Source organism: Trichosurus vulpecula, chromosome 4, assembly GCF_011100635.1.
Source record: "Trichosurus vulpecula isolate mTriVul1 chromosome 4, mTriVul1.pri, whole genome shotgun sequence".
Taxonomy (NCBI): Eukaryota; Metazoa; Chordata; class Mammalia; order Diprotodontia; family Phalangeridae; genus Trichosurus; species Trichosurus vulpecula.
Genome location: NC_050576.1, coordinates 401,069,834 through 401,088,053, shown reverse-complemented (window position 1 = coordinate 401,088,053; position 18,220 = coordinate 401,069,834). Strand labels below are relative to the sequence as shown.

The window sequence follows — 18,220 nt, the reverse complement described above, 5'->3', positions numbered from 1 at the left end:
GGAAGGAAAGAAGGAAGGAAGGAAGGAAGGAAGGAAGGAAGGAAGGAAGGAAGGAAGGAAGGAAGGAAGGAAGGAAGGAAGAAGGAAGGAAGGAGGGAAGGAAGGAAGGAAGGAAGGAGAAAGAAAGAAAAGGAAAGAGAAAGAAAGAAAATGACCAGGGAGTGAGAACAAAAAACATTTTTCCCCAACACCTTTCACCTTCTGTCATTATTTGTGAGTTCTCTGACCTGTAGCAGTCACAGGAGACACAAATACCACTTCCATCTTCCTCACCAATTGGTTCAGGAAGCTCAATAACACCAATGCATCCCTAAGCCTATAGATCTATCTCTATGCCCATTTCTTAAATAGACTAGACTAATAGAAAAAGGAAAGGCTATAGACATAGTGCATCTATATTTCAGCAACTAATATATCATTTTTATGATACTCATGTGGACCCTATAGAGAAATATGAGTTGGACAATGATATAGTTCAATTTGTAGCAGGCTAAACAACTATGCTCAAAGATTATTGATTAATAGATCAATGTCATATTGGTGAGAAGTGTTCTATGATGCCATAGTACTATATTTTCATCCCTGTACTAGCCAGCATTTCTTTCAGTAACTTGGATGACGAGAAAAGGCATCCTTATTAATTTTGTGGATGACATAAAACTGGGACTGATAGTTAATCTGATAAAAGAAGGAAGCAAGATATAAAATTATCGCAACTGGAAGGAATGATGGGCCCCAAATAACACAATTAAATATGTAATTCAATATAACACTACATGTGTGATCTCTTAAGTGTATACACTCCTACAGAAATAACTGTCAACTCATCATTTTGTGTTCATGCCCTCAAATAAATCCACCGCAGGGCATCATCCAAATTGCCAGCAACTTTTTTTTAGTGCCATTTAACATCATCTACATACTAGCGCTAAAGATCTCATCTCTAGATATTTGTCTGGTTCTCCTGCTTTTTTGACAATAGGCTGGCCATTACCTAGTCAATATAGTTACACATTAAGATATAATATAGTGCTTAGAAGTATGTAAAGTTCTTTACATATATTATTTCTCTTGATCTTCACAAGAACTCTGTGAAGTAGTGCTACAGTTATTCCCATTTTTTTTTTGCAGGTAAGAAAACTGAAATTGAGTAGGGTTAAGTGACTCCATTTCCTGACTCTGAGAATATTTCACTGGATGCCTCGCGTGGCTAAAATGCTCTCCCTCTTCATCTCTATCTCTTGGCTCCCCTGGCTTCCTGCAGTTCCAAGTTAAAATTCTGCCTTCTCTGGGAAGCCTTTCCTGGCTCAGAGCCACAGAACTAGTGTCTGAGGAAGGATTTGAATTAAAGTCTTCCTGACTCAGAGTCCTGCATTCTATCTATTATGCCACCACTAGCTGCCTCTGTGCATCTACAAGATGGTAGTAAACTAGAAAATGGCAGTTCATGAAAAAAGACATGGGGGTATTTGTTATTGTTCAGTTGTTTTCAGTTGTGTCTGACTCTTCATGACCCCTTTTGGCAAAGATACAGGAGTGATTTGCCATTTCCTTCTCCAGCTCATTTTACAGATGAGAAAACTGAGGTAAATTAACTGACTTACCCAGAGTCACACAGCTTGTAAGTATCTGAAGCCAGATTTGAACTCAGGAAGATAAGTCCTTTTGGCATACTATCCACTGTGCTAGCTAGCTGTCCTAGGGATATATATCCAATACCCTCTAAGGAATATAGCTGACCGCAAACTCAAAATTATCCAATAATGTGATGAATCAATAGAGAAGCAAATTAAATATTAGGCTACATACTGTACATAATATTTAGATCAAGGAAGGTGTTAAATCACTGTACCTTTTTCTTATTTTACAGTATATAACTTAGTATGATCAGTTCCAGGAATCACAATTTACCAAAGAAAATCGATTCAATAACCATTAATTATCTCTGTTAGAACTTCAGTAATGGCATGGTTGCTTTGCAAAAGAATGAGTCTGATCTGGATGTGTTAAAAAAAAAAACAACTGAATTTTTTTTCAGATGTGTTGTAGCAGCAAAAGATGTTGGGTGGATGGATGAATGGGGGAATTCTATTACATATCCTTTAGGGTCCATTTGTTCTTTAAGATTCTTTGATCCTATGAATAGAGATATCAATGCTTCAAGTAACTAGCTCAGTAGAGGATGGATAGCCCCCTCATTTATATGATCAATATGAAGAATAATATTTCAAGTTTCATTGATAATTCCAACTACCCTTTGAAATGTTTCTGCCATTAGTTTCTATTAGATTCTGCATCCCTGGAGATCTTTCAAATGAGAAATTGTCTGCCTAAACTGGAAGATAAGACTAGACGATCTTGCTATCTTTCCCAAATCTGTGATTATATGTTAAAAATATTAACAGTGGGGAAAAAATGATGTTCCAGATATTCAGCTTTGGGGAGAGCCGTGTGTGTGTGTGTGTGTGTGTGTGTGTGTGTGTGTGTGTGTGTGTTTATGGTACTTTGAGCCTAGAGACAATGTAGGAGGGTCTCCTCACCCTGCACGGGGTGTTATGTCCTTTTGTTACTGTTAATGATATCCTATTTCGGGTTCCATTATGAAGTTGGTGTCACCATGACTGAGTTAAATCTCTCTGGGTCTCAGTTTCCTCATTTTAAAAATTGACGGAGTTGGACTAAATGACTTCTAAGGCCCTGTCCAGCTCATGATCTGTGATTCTATGATCCTTCCGACACCAGAATTCTTTAGTACAGAACAGAGGTTGAGGGCAAGGTCAATAGGTTTTGCAGGTACCTCTGCACTGCATTACACATAGGATTTAGGAGAAGAAATGAGTACTGTTTAAACTTGTCATAAATACTGAGTGGAAATATCTTTTCATTTCTGTCTCCACATCATTCATGCAGCCACTATCCTGGTTCAGCTTATAATTGATCTCCATGCCTTAAATCTCTGCCCAGTCCAACCCCTCCCCCATAAAATTGCCAACATGATTTTCTAAAGTTTAAGTCTGACCATAGCACTTTGCTCCTTAATAAATTCTAGTGGCTCAGACCACATAAATATTTCTGTTTGATGTTCAAATTTCTTCACCATCTGGACACTGCTTATATTTCTAGTCTTCTTACACATTAGTCCTTTACAAACAAGTCTGTGTTTAGCCATCCTGACTTTCTTGCCTCCTCTTCTCCTGTTGCCTTTACTTTTGTATTAGCTGTCTTCTATGTCTAGAGCATTCCTCCCTCCAACTTTGGGAATCTCAGGTTGTTTCAAAATTCAGTTCAAGTGTCACCTTATGCAGGAAATTTCTCCCAGCAGCCCTAGCAGTTACTAGTGCCTTGCTTGCTAGGGTTCTCTAGCATTTGCTTTCTACATATCCTGTATGTAACTACGTATGTGCATGTTATCTCCACTTCTGTTGGAATGTAAGTTCTTTGTACTCTCAGCACTTAGCACAGTACCTGGCATATAAAAAATTTATTGGTTTCTTAATCATTTGCTAGAAATTTCATCATCCTATGAGTCAATCAGCTGATGAGCTGCTACAAATTCAGCTAAGCTAATTTTGGGAGAACAGAAAAAAGTCTGTTTTCTGGGCCTATGTTCAAACCATTTCCAGCATGGCCTACCTGCCAGAAATTTTGCTTTGATATCAATTATTTTTTCCTTTTTGTCAAAGGAGCCTAGAATCACCTCCATGACAGAAGAGTGCTATCAATGAGGCCTTACCCCCTTTGCATTTTAACATATTATGTAAGAATGTTCTGATTTCCACATTTGTTCTAAGAGGAATAGAAAATGACTAATATTAAAAGAAGATAACCCATCTCAAAGGGAAAATAGAATAACCACTTAAATAAGTAGCTGGATTAAATAAATTGTATCTTTCTATTGGGATAACTATGAAAATAGGGTGGGAAGGGAAATCAAACCTTTTTTTAGAAACTCCCCCGGGGCAGAATAAAAGTTAGGTGAACATTCCTGGGCACAGTGGCTACTATCACAGAGCTCTTGTATATAATTGCAGTCCCATCATGACTGCTATACTGTCTTTTGGTGCTCTATGGGGGAAAATTGCTCATCATCCCTACTGGTTGAACCCCACAAAAAACTGCCCTATGCAAATACATGTCTAGGAAAGTTCTCAGGTTAAAACTTGACTCAGGGCAGGGACTGAGTCAATTCAGTTTCCTTGTGGAAAGTCTAGCAGACAATTTGTTTCATTAATCCTTTTGGGAATGGCAATACTGAGGAACAGGAGGTTGCTTCAAATAATGATTGTGGCAAGAATGTTGTTGATGGAGAAGGAGCTTGGTCTCTCTAGAACCCTGATTTTATGGATCCTAACTATAAAATTCAGAGGAATACACAGCATTTAAACAGAAATACTTTATTTTATTTTCCTGCCATGTAGAACTGTTCATGAAAGGTACCGGAGCTGCATTGTAAAGGAGTAAGGCAGAGGGAAGAGTGAGAGAGGAGAGAGAAATAGAGAATGAGAGAGAGACAGAGACAGAGACATACAGAGAGACAGGAAGAGAGACAGAGATGTAGAGAGACAGAGAGAAGGAGAGACAGGGAGAGAGAGACATACAGTGAGAAAGGGAGAGACATACAGAGAGAAAGAGAGACAGAGATGTAGAAAGGGAGAGATGGAGACGGAGATAGAGACAAAGACAGAGAGATGAGATATAGAGAGACAAAAAAGGAGTGAGACAGACACAGAAAGAGACAGAAAGACACAAAGAGAAACAATAAGAGACAAAAAGAAACACACAGAGAATATGACAGTGAGGGCAGAGAGGAAAGAGAGGGACAGCATGTAACAGAAAGAGGGAGAGGGCAAGTTAGGAAAAGGGAGTGAAGGAGAATGCAAGCTAAAGGAGGGAGGGAGGGAGGAAAAATGCAGATTAGAGAAAAGAAAGAGGGAGGGAGAATGAAAGTTAGAAAGAAGAGTGCGAGGGAAAGGAGATTATGATGAGAATGACTTTGCACACTTTCATTTCTGAAAAGAAACACTTCCTAACTGACTGCAAAAGCCCAAAACAAAGTATACAGGTACTTCCTGGAGGGAGAATGAAATGATTTGTAAAGTCTGCTGAGAATTCTCTGGCTATAAAAGACCAGCTGAAATCCTTTGACTGATGGTGTCAATGGGAGAAGAAATGCCTGATAGGCTAAGGATCAGTCTTTGCTCCTGGTAGGGTTAAAGGTAGCAGCAACCAGAATAAGCTTCAGAATGAAGCTATTCTTGCTGCCTGAAAAACAGGGTTTATGTAGATACTTTCTTTTTGTTAGCTTATTTCTCCATGTCTGAAATTCCTTTTAATGACAGAAAAACCTCAGAAGGTTTAAGAGCTATTTGCCTGGCTTCCAGGACTTACTTTTTAGGCATAATAAGTCATTCATTGAGAGAGAATGCAAAATGAGGAAAATCATTAAAGGACTGAAATGACATTGACAGGGAATGCTGTGCTGCTAGTAATCCAAACATTTCTTCTACTCAAGGATGTTTTAATAAACTGTAAAGGAGAGACTGAAACATTCCCTAGAATTCAGGAAAATAAAAACCCAGCAGTTTAGTTTTTTCCACAAATGGGGAATTTGGCTGTCCAGCCTTCTGTGTGTACAATGATGTGTCACACAAAGGTCTTGAGTTGTGCATATGAGAATACATGCATGCAGACCTGGTTTCGTGTTATTTGACATTTAAATATCCAATTACTTGTGCAGACATACAGCCCAGCTGTAAATGGAAATAATGGCTCCATTTTCCAGAGTTCCTTTGTTTTCCGTGGCTGTGTGTCTATGGCAAATGTCCCAGGATTCTGGCCTTTCCTAAGAAAGCTTCACATTTATATTTAAAATATTAGGAGGTAATGGGTTTTGGCTTTCTTATTGTTGCAGTGAATTTTGGTGACATTTACGCTGAATCAGATGTTCAAGTCACATTTTATTAAAGTGAGTATAATCTACAAGGAAAGGTTTCAGGCAAAATATTATTAAATGGCATAAGGCGGTAATTCCCAATGTATTGGCCATCATTGTTTCTCCTTCATGTGAGTCCACATGTGAATTAATAACAGTTGTGATGACTCTGCTCCTAATTCCCCACTTTTAATGGTAGTAGTTTGTGTAGTATACATGGCCAATTGTGAGCTCTTACACTCTTAATTGTTTTCTACTCTTCATTGATGTCAAAAGATCACAGAATCCAAGAATATCAGATCCCAGGACCCAGACTAGAAATGCTCCTGAGACTTCCATCTGTCACCATGTTTGGCAGTCTTCAGACAAAAGCCACCTTCCTTTTTTTGTTTTTGTTTTTTATACTGTGAAGGAACATAGAACTGAATATGGTTCCATATGCAAGTAGTAACATTCTAGCTTGCAGATCAAGCTCTTCTTGAGTTATATCCCAAAGGGCCTACATCCAAGTGGATTCAGCAAGCTTCAGTGAGACAAGAGGCTGACTACATGGGAATATAATACCTGTCACTAGGTGTCAGAGTTTGCAGCTCTCTGGCATGAACTGGGACAAGTTAAGTGACAGATGGCTGTCACTCACAGCTGTTTATGTCTTTAAAACTGCTAATAAACAATTGTCACAGATTCCTTTTCTGTTCTTCCTAGGAAATGTACATCCTGCATATTCCTATTATTTTTGCTATTCGACTTAAGGCAGGATAATTTTTTTTCTGACAAGGAAAAATTACTGATTTTTGAGGGAGAAATCAAATTTGAGCAACACTTTATTAAAAATAACTTTTAAAAAGGACAGAAAATTTTGAAGGGAAAAAAGAGGCATGGAGAAAGTCGTAAAAGGAGAAGAAAGAGAGGCGGAAAAGGGAAAAGAAATCAGTGGGTCAATAGAAGCACAGAAGGTATGGTGGAGAATAGCAATGAGATGAAGAAAGGGAAGTGAAAGGGAAGTGGAGAGAAGTAGAGAGAAAGAGAATGGAGGAAAAATATAGGGAGGAGAGAGAGAGACAGAGACAGACAGACACAGAGAACAAAGTAACTACAGGATGATTTTGGGAACAGAAAAGGACCTTACTTATTATCTAGTCTAATCTCTTTTATGGACTAAGGAGCTGAGGCCATGGTGGGATTCAGTGTGTTCACACAGGTTCTGTAGAACTGGTACATCATTTTAGGTTGAGTTCAGCTAACTAGTCATTAGCAGGGGCTGGGCGTGTGCCTGCCATGTCAGCAGCGCGGGCGGCACCTGGGCCCAGTTCCGTGGAGAACTGGTTGTTAATTCATTTGAATCCCACTACTGAGCAGAGGTAAGAAAGGGTAAGTGACATTTGTGAAATCACATAGCTGGTTAGTGGAAGAAGCAGAACTAAAACCCAGTGTACTAACTCTGAATCTAATACCCTTTATTTCAGTGTCTTTTTTCAGGCCGTCTCCTGTGCCAGCAATGTCCACCTGTTGAAATCTTTTCTTTTTTCCCATATATGACCTAGTTTTTGTTTTTTTTTTCCACAAAGCTTCTCTATTCTATGCTGGTAGAAGTGCTGTTTCTTTCCCAGTTTCTTATCCATTTCTATTTGGCTTCTACATGGACTTAATCATATTTTAACTTGTGTACAAGTTTTATCCCTCTATTTGTGAATTCCTTGAATCTACATTCAAGGACTGTGCTGATTTTCTTTTTTATGTGTGGTATCAGAACTTTATCCAGTGAAATAACATAGTACATGTTTATATGAGTATATGCTTTGTCTTATGACATTTATTTATTCGCTGTGTGAATTTCTAAGGAAGCAGAGCTTAATTAATAGTAAAGCCATCAATAGTGGGGTATCGGTAGCAGAATCATCCTAGTTGTTGGTAATTCACATGTGGAAACATGAAAGGGGAGAAATCATGATGATTTGTACAGTGGTAATTGTCTCCTTGTATAATAATGTGTGTGTATATTGAACTGAATTCAAAGGACAGGAAAACAAAAAAAGAGAAATAGAAGCATAAGAAAGAGAATGACAGAGGAAGAAGGAGGTATTAAAAGAATAATGGAATAAGGATCATACAATCATAAATGTAGATTTGGAAAGGACTTTAGATATCTAGTCCAACTCCCTCGTTTTACAGATAAGAAAACTGAGGCTTGGAAAAGTTCATTGACTTTTCCAAGATCATACAGTGAGTAAATTACAGAACCATCTTAGTGAAATCACTTGGTATAAGAGAAACTGCTGATTTTACACTGCTCACTTGGGTTGTGATCATCATAAGAGATCACTGACCTTAAAAAATTTCACTTATAATCCAAGAGTAAAAGGGAACACAGCAACTATTTAGTATACTTGTACCTGAATAAGAATCCTTTTCATAACAACTCCAACAAATGTCCTTCCTTTTGGAGATGTGAAGTGAATGGGAACTCACTGTCTTATAAGCAAAACAATTCCTTTTTTTTTTGTAATTATTAAGAAGATTCCCCATGTCAACCTTGAATCATCTTTATCGTAGGATAAATTTACTCTTTTCTTCTACCTTGTTCAGTTTGATGACCTGTGGACAGCTGGGCGGTACAGTAGAATGCTGCACCTGGAGTCAGGAAGATCTGAGTTCAAATCCAGCCTCAGACTCTTATTACCTCTGTGACTCCAGGCAAGTCACTTAATGCTGTTTCCCTCAGTTCTTCATCTGTAAAATGAGAACACACTGGAGAAGGAAATGACAAACACTCTACAATCTTTGCCAAGAAAACCCTGAATTGGTTCATGAAGAGTAGGACATGACTGAAATGAATGAACAACAAAATAACCTACGTCAGTAGAGAGACATATATCACTGGAAACTCTCTTCATGAAGGAACCTAACTTAGGTCTAAAGATGTAGGAGAATAGGAACGTTCATCTAGAGACTGAAGGGACCTCAGAGGCAATTTAACACATCTCTCTCATTCAACAGAGAAAGAAACTGAATACCAGGGTGGCTAAGTCACTTGCCTACATTAGTATATACCATAGACAGGATTTGAACTCAGGTCCTCGTATTCTAGAGTCACTGCTCTTTCCCTGCTATGTGATGCTTCCCATCAAATCAAAGATAGAGTTCCCTACCCCCAAAATGAAAACTGCGGTGTCATTTTCCATATGAACTGTTCTTGGCATATATTTCCTACTCTATGCTAACAAAGTTGATTTTTTTTAACCCAAGGATATACATTTTACATATATTCTTTTTAAAATTTAGTCACATTTGTTTTAGTCAATAATTCTAGCCTGTCAGCAACTTTTTTTTGCTTCCTGTGTCTGCCATCCAATGTGCTAGGTATATTCCCTAACTTCATATCATCTGCACATTTGACAAGGTTCTTTTTATGCCTTCAACCAAGATACTGGTGAAAATGTTGAATAGTACCAGGACAAGGACAGATCCCCAGGGCACTCCCCTGAAGATATTATTCCATGTTGACATTGACCCATTAATAAATAACTATGATGGATGGGGATGATAAAAGATCAAATGAGTAATTTTGATCTCACGAAAGTGAAATGTTTTCAAATAAATTAAAACAGTGTGGTTTGAATTGGAAGGGAAACGATTAACCATGAAAAAAAATCTTTGCAGAAAATGCATCTTAAAAAAGACTGATATCCAGGATATATTGGGAGTTGATACAAGTATGCAAATAAGGACAGAAGACATTCTCCAATTGATAAATGTACAAAGTATATAAATGGGCAGATTTTCATACCTCATACCAATCTAATTGATTTTTTTTAAAAGGAAAAAACCAGGTTTTTTTTGGAAGGGCTGTGGGCCCTCGGAACTGGGCTAATGCACTCTTGGTAGAACTGTGAATTGATCCAAAGATTCTTGAAAACTGATTGGATTTATATACACAAAGTCATTATATGTATATACTCTTTGACTTAGTGATAGACTACTAGGCATAGAACCCAAAGAGTTCAAAGACACAGGAAAAGAATCCATAGGTGCAAAAATATTTATAGCAGCACTTTTTGCAATAGCAAATAAATGAAAATAAACTGGGTATCCATCAGTTGGGGGAATAGTCAAATAAAGGATGATATATGAATGTAATAAAATATTATTATGACATTAGAAATAATGAAAGAGATGTATAGAGAAATCTTGGAAGATTTGCAAGAACTCATATAAAGTGAAGAGAGAAATATCAGGGCAACAACATACACAATAACTTCAGTAATGTAAAGGAAAATAATTTTTGAATAACTTAAAAACTCTGATCAGTGCAAACAAGCATGGTTCAAGAATAATGGTGATGCCAATGCCTCACTCTCAGCCCTAGTAAAGAGGTAATAGACTGGAGGTACAGATTAAAGCATGCTTTTTCAGACACAGCCAGTAGTTAAATTTGTTTTCATTGACTAGACTCATCTGTTATAAGTAAGAGCTTTTATGGGGGGGGGGGGTCAGTTGGAGGGGAAGCAGGTAATTAGTGATGGAGATAACAATAGCTAATATTTATGTGGCACTTTAATATTTTCAAAGCCCTTTACATACGTTATCTTATTTGATCTTCACAAAAACCCTGTGGGGTAGATGCTTTTATTATTCCCATTTTAGAGAGGAGGAAGAAACTGAGTATGAGAAAGGTGGCTGAGGGTCACTCCACTAGCAAATGTCTGAGACAGGATTTTAACACAGGTCTTCCTGAATCTAAGTCCAGCAGTCTATCCATGGTACCATCTAAGATGATGCATAATAAAAAAAGAAAAGAAGAAAAAGTCAGTGAAATATTAAAAAATTCAGAGAAAGAAGTGGAATGAATTTCATAAAGCAGTAAACAAGTAGGACATTGTTGGCACTGTGTTGTTTAATTCAATACATGCTTTCAAAAAGAACTGTATATAAAATTCCCAGGTTCACACCATGCTTTTTTTTTTTCCTTCTGTTCTCTATGTAGAGAAATGTTCATGTTTTGTTAAGTAGTTTTTTTCAGATTTTATGACTTTCATTCTCCCACCCACTCCTCCCTTACAAGGGAAGTCTCTACCTCCCTCCAATACACACAGGCCTAAAAACTTCTCTGCAACAGGGTAGAAGGTGACCATACAGAAAGGGCCCTACCAAAAGATGAAGTCCAGAGGGAGAAGGAAGATAAACACACCATAGCACCCACCATGGGAAGGACGGGAGCCACCGCTGTGCTACTGCCTCAGTCCCTGTATACAGTGAGGGAAGTAAAAAGCTATCCCTCCAAGATACAGCACCAACCTTAGCATTGAGGCAAAGTGGAAGTGGGAATGACCCCAAGTAGGAGAAGGCGATGTTCTAAAGGGGGGCACATACCACTCACCCCACTGCAGTACAGAGGCAGCCTCAGCCCCAAGAGTGTGTATGTGTAGGGGGGAGGCAGGGGGAGAAGGGAGTGACTTATCTGTAACAGTCCCTTTCTCCCTCTGAGTCCCAGCGCCCCAGCATAGGAGTCTCCACCCCATGTTCCAGCCTAGGTGAGGAGAAGAGATGAAACTGTGATGATGCATCCAAGGTTCTTGTTTATTTCTTCTTCCAGTCCTGGGAGCACCGAGGGCAGAACCATTTCCCTCCAGACTTGGTTGTTAATAGGACAAAAGCAAAGTGGAACCACTCAATGGAACAATCAGGATTATCACAGCCAATCAAATAAGATCCACTGGCACATCCAGCACGTCGGAAGGACGGACACTGCCAAAAGTCACTGAAGGCATACCAGACTCAGGGCTTGTGTGCATGAATTTCAGCTTCTTCTGGCCATCTTTGGGAGCCTCCTCATCTGAGGTTTTTTTTTTGTTTGTTTGTTTGTTTTTTTTGCAGGGGGGAAGGCGGGGCAATTGGGGTTAAGTGACTTGCCTGAGGTCTTACCCTTGGAAAGAGCATGGGAAGTTTTCTTCTCCTTCTAAACCTAGCTTTTTTTTTTTTCCCTTTGCTGGACTCAATCTGTTTCTCTTTCAGACCAGCCTCAAAACAGGCTAGATCCATGTCAAGTCTTCAAAGGTAGTTTATTTTACACATAATACTTATCCACCATCTCGTAGGTCTGTATGGCAAGCTGCACCTTGTCATCCCCAAATTCCTTGCACTTGCCATAGGCTTCCTGGATCTGCTGAGTTGAGGCTGCAGGTGCTACTGGTATACTTAGTGGCCAGCTTGTCAATCTCTGCTTTCAGGTCCTCTGTTCTCTGATCTAGGTCCTTCACAAGCTGGAAGTTTCTCTGGAGCTCAAAGGGGAGGTTTTCAATACCTGACTAGCACTGGATCCTATTTGGTGGGAAGAGGGTCTCAGATCCATGAAGAAAGGAGTTTCAGTCCTTTCATGTTTAGTAGTTACTGTCCTCCCTTCAGTCCCTTAAGGGGGAGGGTGGACAGGATAGAGGAAGGAGTCAGTGAAGTGTGTATTCCTTCAGATAATGGTCCAAGTATATTGCCACCACAATCTTGAAGCAAAATAAAGTCAAGTTGATTATTTTTATAAAAGGATCTAGCCCACAGTATTCTGTCTAGTCCAGGGTGAGAGGATGAGGGACTGTTAAATGTATTTCTAGAGGAATCGTAATGTAATTATACCACTGCAAACTCTGGAATCATAGGACAGAGGTTCAAAATATGGCTTTATCGTTTATGACTTTTATTTGACCTTGGGCAAGTCACTTAAACTATTTTTCTCCACTATAAAATGAGGGAGTTGGATTAGATGATCTTTGAAGCACTTTCTATCTATCTAAGCATACTTGAGTATATCTGTCTAGCAAATTAGAAACAATTATTTCCCGCATTGAGAAATAGCTTATATATTTTTATTCTTAAAACTTCAAAGCTTATTTGGAAATTAAATTTCCATAGGAAATTCTAAATATTTTTTAGGTATGTGAAAGACTAACTTAGCCCTTGTAAATTTGTGTTAGAGGCTTTGAGGTGGTTGTAAATTTACTAATCATTGATGGGGGGGTGGTATTTCTTTTGACATTTAAAAGTTTCAGTCTGTGTTATGTATACTTTCCAAGAAGAGATTAAGATTAAACTATATCACGAAATTTGAAGGTTCTATTCAGCAGTCAACATGTGTTTCATAATTTTGATGGTGTCCTCCCTCTCCTTCCACCCCATCAAAACAGTTTTTAGTCTAGCTTGGACTGAGTATAACAGAAAATAGAACAAACATTGCGAAAGGAGATTTAAAGGATAAAATAATGTCTTGTATTACTTAACCCCTCCCCCTTCCCTTTCTCTTGGATCAGTCTCTATTGGTTATGTTATGTACTGATTTTTATACTATCCAGCCTTTAGTCATGTGTATACTTAGTCCTCTAACCAGCATGGGGTGGTGAAAAATCCCCATGTTAATGGAATGAAGTGGAACACATAAAAATAAAATCTAACAGTGGGGTAGGAATAAAAGTATGCCATCTACGGGAAAATGTGTTTGGTTAGAAGTTCAGTTGTGAATTAGTGTATCCTGGTCTTCTCAATGAAAGCAGCAACTTATAATCATGAGAGGTCTTCATAGGCAGTGAGTAAAAACCTCATACAGAGAACTAATGCATCTTGTGGCTATAAAAAGATGTAAGGAACTGTTAATGGCTCAGACTCACCAGGTGCTTTTAGGGAATTGATTTCAGCATGTTTTCAAGATCTTTTTCAAGGAAAATCAGAGCAGCATCTTCATTACGTAATTACAGCATCCAGTGATGCTGAAATATTTCCAAATGTTGCCATCTTTCTGGCTTAAGCTATTTAAAGCAATTCAGCTTTATATTATAGCTCAAGAAGGTATTACAGATTAGGAGGGGTGTATGTACTCTGGGAATCATGATTTTAAGTTGGAAGTGACTTTAAAGGCCACCTAGTCCATTCTCCTTAATTTACATAGGAGGGAATAGACATCAAGGGAAATTTACAAATGTCCATCCACAGGTCCTAAGTAGCAGAGCCTCTCACCCAGAGAATCGTGGGATCCTAGCTCTGAAGCTAGCCAGAAGAGCCCTCAAAGGTCATCTGATATAACTGTCTCATTTGTACTAGGAAACTTAGACTCAAGTAAATTAAGTGACTTGTCCAAGGTCATATTAGCAGCAAACATCCAGGTCCTCTGACTCCAATGTAAACACATTTTTCATCCTACCACATTTGCTCTCTGTGTGTCCTTGCTTGATATTTTGTTTGGTTAGCAACTTGCATATTGGCATGATCAGCCTGTCCCAAATTTGCTTTTTTATGCCTTATTCTGTCTTCCATAACTCAGACAGTTTTTTTTTTCAGGTTAAAAAAAGCCCCTCATCGCTGGGGGGGTGGTGCGGGGTGGAGAGAAACACAGCTGAAACTTGTTAGAAGAAGGAAAAGAGTTTGGGGCAACCATAACATGCCTAAACTTAAAGAAAGAGTTAAATTTACCTCACTGACTATAGTAGTTTGTATTTTTGATATATTTGATCAGCATTGTTGGAACATCAGATTTCCTTAAATTCTCATGTGACCTCAGCCTATGTTTCCTGCTTATATGTCTCCTTGCATGTGTATCCTTGGGAAATACTCTTTCTTTTCCCAATGACACTTTATCCTTAGCTCTACTTGCTTTGTACTTTAGGTTGACACTCCAATAACTGACCCTGTAGTAAAATAACATGTAGTGGCCCTGTAATTCTCATGCAGATCAAAGTGTGTATATAGAAGGCGATTATGTATAAAGAATGACATTAGACTGTATTGTGATGATATGGAATAAAGTAATAAATCAGAGTATGTTATGGTAATGTATAAACACTGAGTGATGCCTGAAGTAAGGTTGGCCTACATGCCAACATTGAGATAGCTGCCAAATAGACACCCTAGTAGATTAACTGATTCCAGTAGACCTCAAGAAAGACATCCTGCTACACTAGATATGGCCTGTAGGCCCAAAGAACAGAAACTCTGCTAAATTGGCAGAAGCCTATTAGGCCCAAATGGCGGATGGACCAAGACTGGAACGTGTTTCCTGGAGAGTATGCCAATGAAGCAACCCTAAGGTGCACCAATAAGAAATGCCCCACCCCTAGCACCATCTCTAAGACTGTCTCTAATGCAGAAGAGTATAAAAGTAGGTGTTGATACCCAAGAATACCCAGCACTATTTTGTTCTAGATACCCATGCCCTGTCATTCATTACCCAGTGCTCCCAACAGTAAAAGAACATAAGTCATCTGTGTTCTCAGTGTTGTAAGTGTAATAAAATGTGTGAGCATTGTGATATTGTTGTATTTCTTTGCTGGGAAACCGGCATGGACAGAATCTGAAAGAACTAGGGCTGAATGTGCACCTTGGACCAACCAGGCCTCCTTGAGGGCCTTCCTTGAGCCAGACACCTAGGTTAGACCTAGAGAGTGGCAGATACACCTATTGTGGGAGAGCATGGTGTTAAGAACCCATTTGTAGAAAGGAAGGTCTATGAACCTCATGCCCCTCTAGATAGGGATCCTCTGGGAAAGACATCTCAAAGAAGGTGGTATTTTAGTGGAGACTTAAAGGAAGCCAGGAAAGACAGGAGGATGAGAGAGCATGAGACAGGTGGAAATAGTATGCTGTCATACTCCATTAATTCTTTTTCTGGAAAGACAACATGAGAAATGTCAATGAAAATGCATGGAGGTGGGAGATGATGAAATGTCTTGTGGAAGAACAGCAAAGAGTCCAGTGTCACTGGATTGTAGTGTAAATGTTAAAAAAGGTGAGTAAAGTGTAAGAAAACTGAAAAGATAGAAAGAGGTTCAAGTTATGAAAGGTTTGAAAAGTAAAATAGGAAATGTTACATTTCATATTGGAAGTAATAGTCAGCCACTGGAGTGTACTGCATAGTTCTGGAAAGGATATGGGAAAATTGGGACACTGACACACTGTTGGTAGCATTATGAACTGGTCCAACCATTCTGAAGAACAATTTGAAACTATACCTAAAGGGCAATCAAATTGGCACAACTTTTGATCTAGCAATACCACTACCAGGTCTGTATCCTAAACAGATCATAAAATAGACAAAAGGAGAAAAAAAATTAATCTTGGAGTGGAGCAAAGATAGTCGAGTAAAAGCAAAGATTTGCTTGAGCTCTCTCCCAAACCCCTATAAATACCTATAAAAATTACTTTAAACTAATTCTACAGCAGCAGAACCCACAAAATGACAGTGAAACAAATTTCCAGCCCAAGACAACCTGGAAGGTCAACAGGAAAGGTCTGTTGCACCAGGCTGAGAGAGGAGCACAATCCAGGTCAAAGTGCACCAGCATAGACCTGGCCCCAGAGAACCCAAAGCAGGCCTCAGGGGACTAAATCACTGTCAACTGTGGCAATTTTCAGACTTCTCAACCCACAAATGCCAGAGACAAATTGGAAGGTCAGTAGGAAAGATCTTTTGAATTTGGGTAAGTGTAATAACAATGTTATTTGCAGCTACTGTGGAGGTGCAAGGCCAATAACACCAGCACAAAACAGGGCTGTTAGCACAGGTTCTTTCATCTGCTTTTCTAAAGGAAAGCAGCTTTAAGGGGTTTACAATCTTACTTTAATTAAACATACAAATATCATTCAGTCAGCTCAGGGGGAAAAGCCAGCACCCTGAACTTCAGAGCAAATACAAACAAATTACAAACATACATTTATGAATAGACCAAATACGATTCATAGTTACCAAGGAACCACCAACATCTGAGTTCAGCCGGGAGCTCTACAAGGCTGGCTCAGAGTCATGGTGCCACTCCTGCTGTGGCTTAGAGCTCCAAAACAGAAAACCAACCTCTGTGTTTACATATCTTGTTCAGGGCCAAAGGTGAGTCACGCATGGGACTCACCCACGTGACCTAAAACCCTCACAAAAGTGTGACTTAAACCCACCTGATCCAAAAGCCTCTGACATCTCAAAGGTATCACTCAAACCCACATAAATTAGGCTTTCCCTTGAGGCAAGGAGGTCATCAAGGACTTCTAATTTAATCAAGGAAACAAAGGCCAAACTCTTCAAGGGCACTTGGTTGAATAAGTGCTAAGAGTCCATCTTGATTCCCAATACACTCCACCCCTTCCAGAGCCATAGTATAACAAAATCTAAATTAAGTGGCCATGGATCCTGGAACAAATACGGGCATTATACATTGTGATCCAATCAAGCAGGAAACTAAAACATATCAATCACAACAAAGCAAAACACATCATTCAGTGCCATTCCCAAATACTTGTTTACAATTCAAATGTCCACCCCTAGGTCAAAGCAAGTTAATCTCTTTAGCTAATACAGAGTGTCCAAATAAAGTACTTCTTAAGGGTGAGTCTTTCTCCCCATACTGCATTGCAAGTTTCCTCCCAATACCCTCAGGCAAGGGCATGCTTTAATTAGCAATGTCCCAATGAGAACAAAACAGTCCAAATAAAGTTCTCTCGGGCATGTCTACTTCTCCCCACACTGCAGTTGCAGGCTTCCTCTTGGTACCCAAAGTCCCAACTCAAAGAAAAGTCCAAACAAAGTTCTGCTGGGGGTATATTCTCCCCGTGCTGTTCCAGTCCCCGGTTCCAAGTCCTGATGGGTGGCTGGGCAACAAAGGGAACAGGGTGGGGTCCCTGGGGGTCTAAGTCACTTCCCCCACCCCACCATAAACAAAATCCACCCCTCCCTCTTGCGTCCCAAACAGGCACAGGGGAAAGCCAAAAGGCACACTTATCTCCTTGCTGCAAAGTTTCCATCTTACCCCAGGGCTGAATTCCAAGCTGCTGGGTACCTGGTCGTCTAGCTCTGGCTGGTCTCTCCTGGCTTCTGCCAGAATCCAGATCTCAATGTATGCAGTTCTCCATCTTTGTGCTTACCTCACCAAAGTTGGCTGGAAGGCAGGTCACCACTTTCAGCTTTCCAAAGTTCTCATGCAGGTGGTCTTCTGCTCTGTCTAGGTCAATATGCCAGCAGCCACCATCCACTTCTGCTTCTTCTTCTTCTTCTTCTTCTTCTTCTTCTTCTTCTTCTTCTTCTTCTTCTTCTGCTGCTGCTGCTGCTGCTGCTGCTGCTGCTGCTACTTCTGCTTCTACTTCTGCTTCTACTTCTTTCTCCTCACCAGCCAAATCTGCATGAGAGCCATTCTCTAATTTTTCTCTCAAGTCTGTACAAAGGCATTTCTCTGCTCCTGTTCTAAAACTCCTCATACAATAAGTCTCAAAAAAATTCAACCTTTCAGCACAGTCCTCTGGAGCCAGGCTTATCAGCTCAAGCCCTTGCTC

The 18,220-nt window shown here is 39.5% G+C and overlaps 1 pseudogene; it reads right to left on the bottom strand.

The window, feature by feature from the left end:
* Positions 1-11,509: 11,509 nt before the first annotated feature.
* On the bottom strand, positions 11,510-13,705 carry LOC118847318 (annotated as a pseudogene).
* Positions 13,706-18,220: the final 4,515 nt, after the last annotated feature.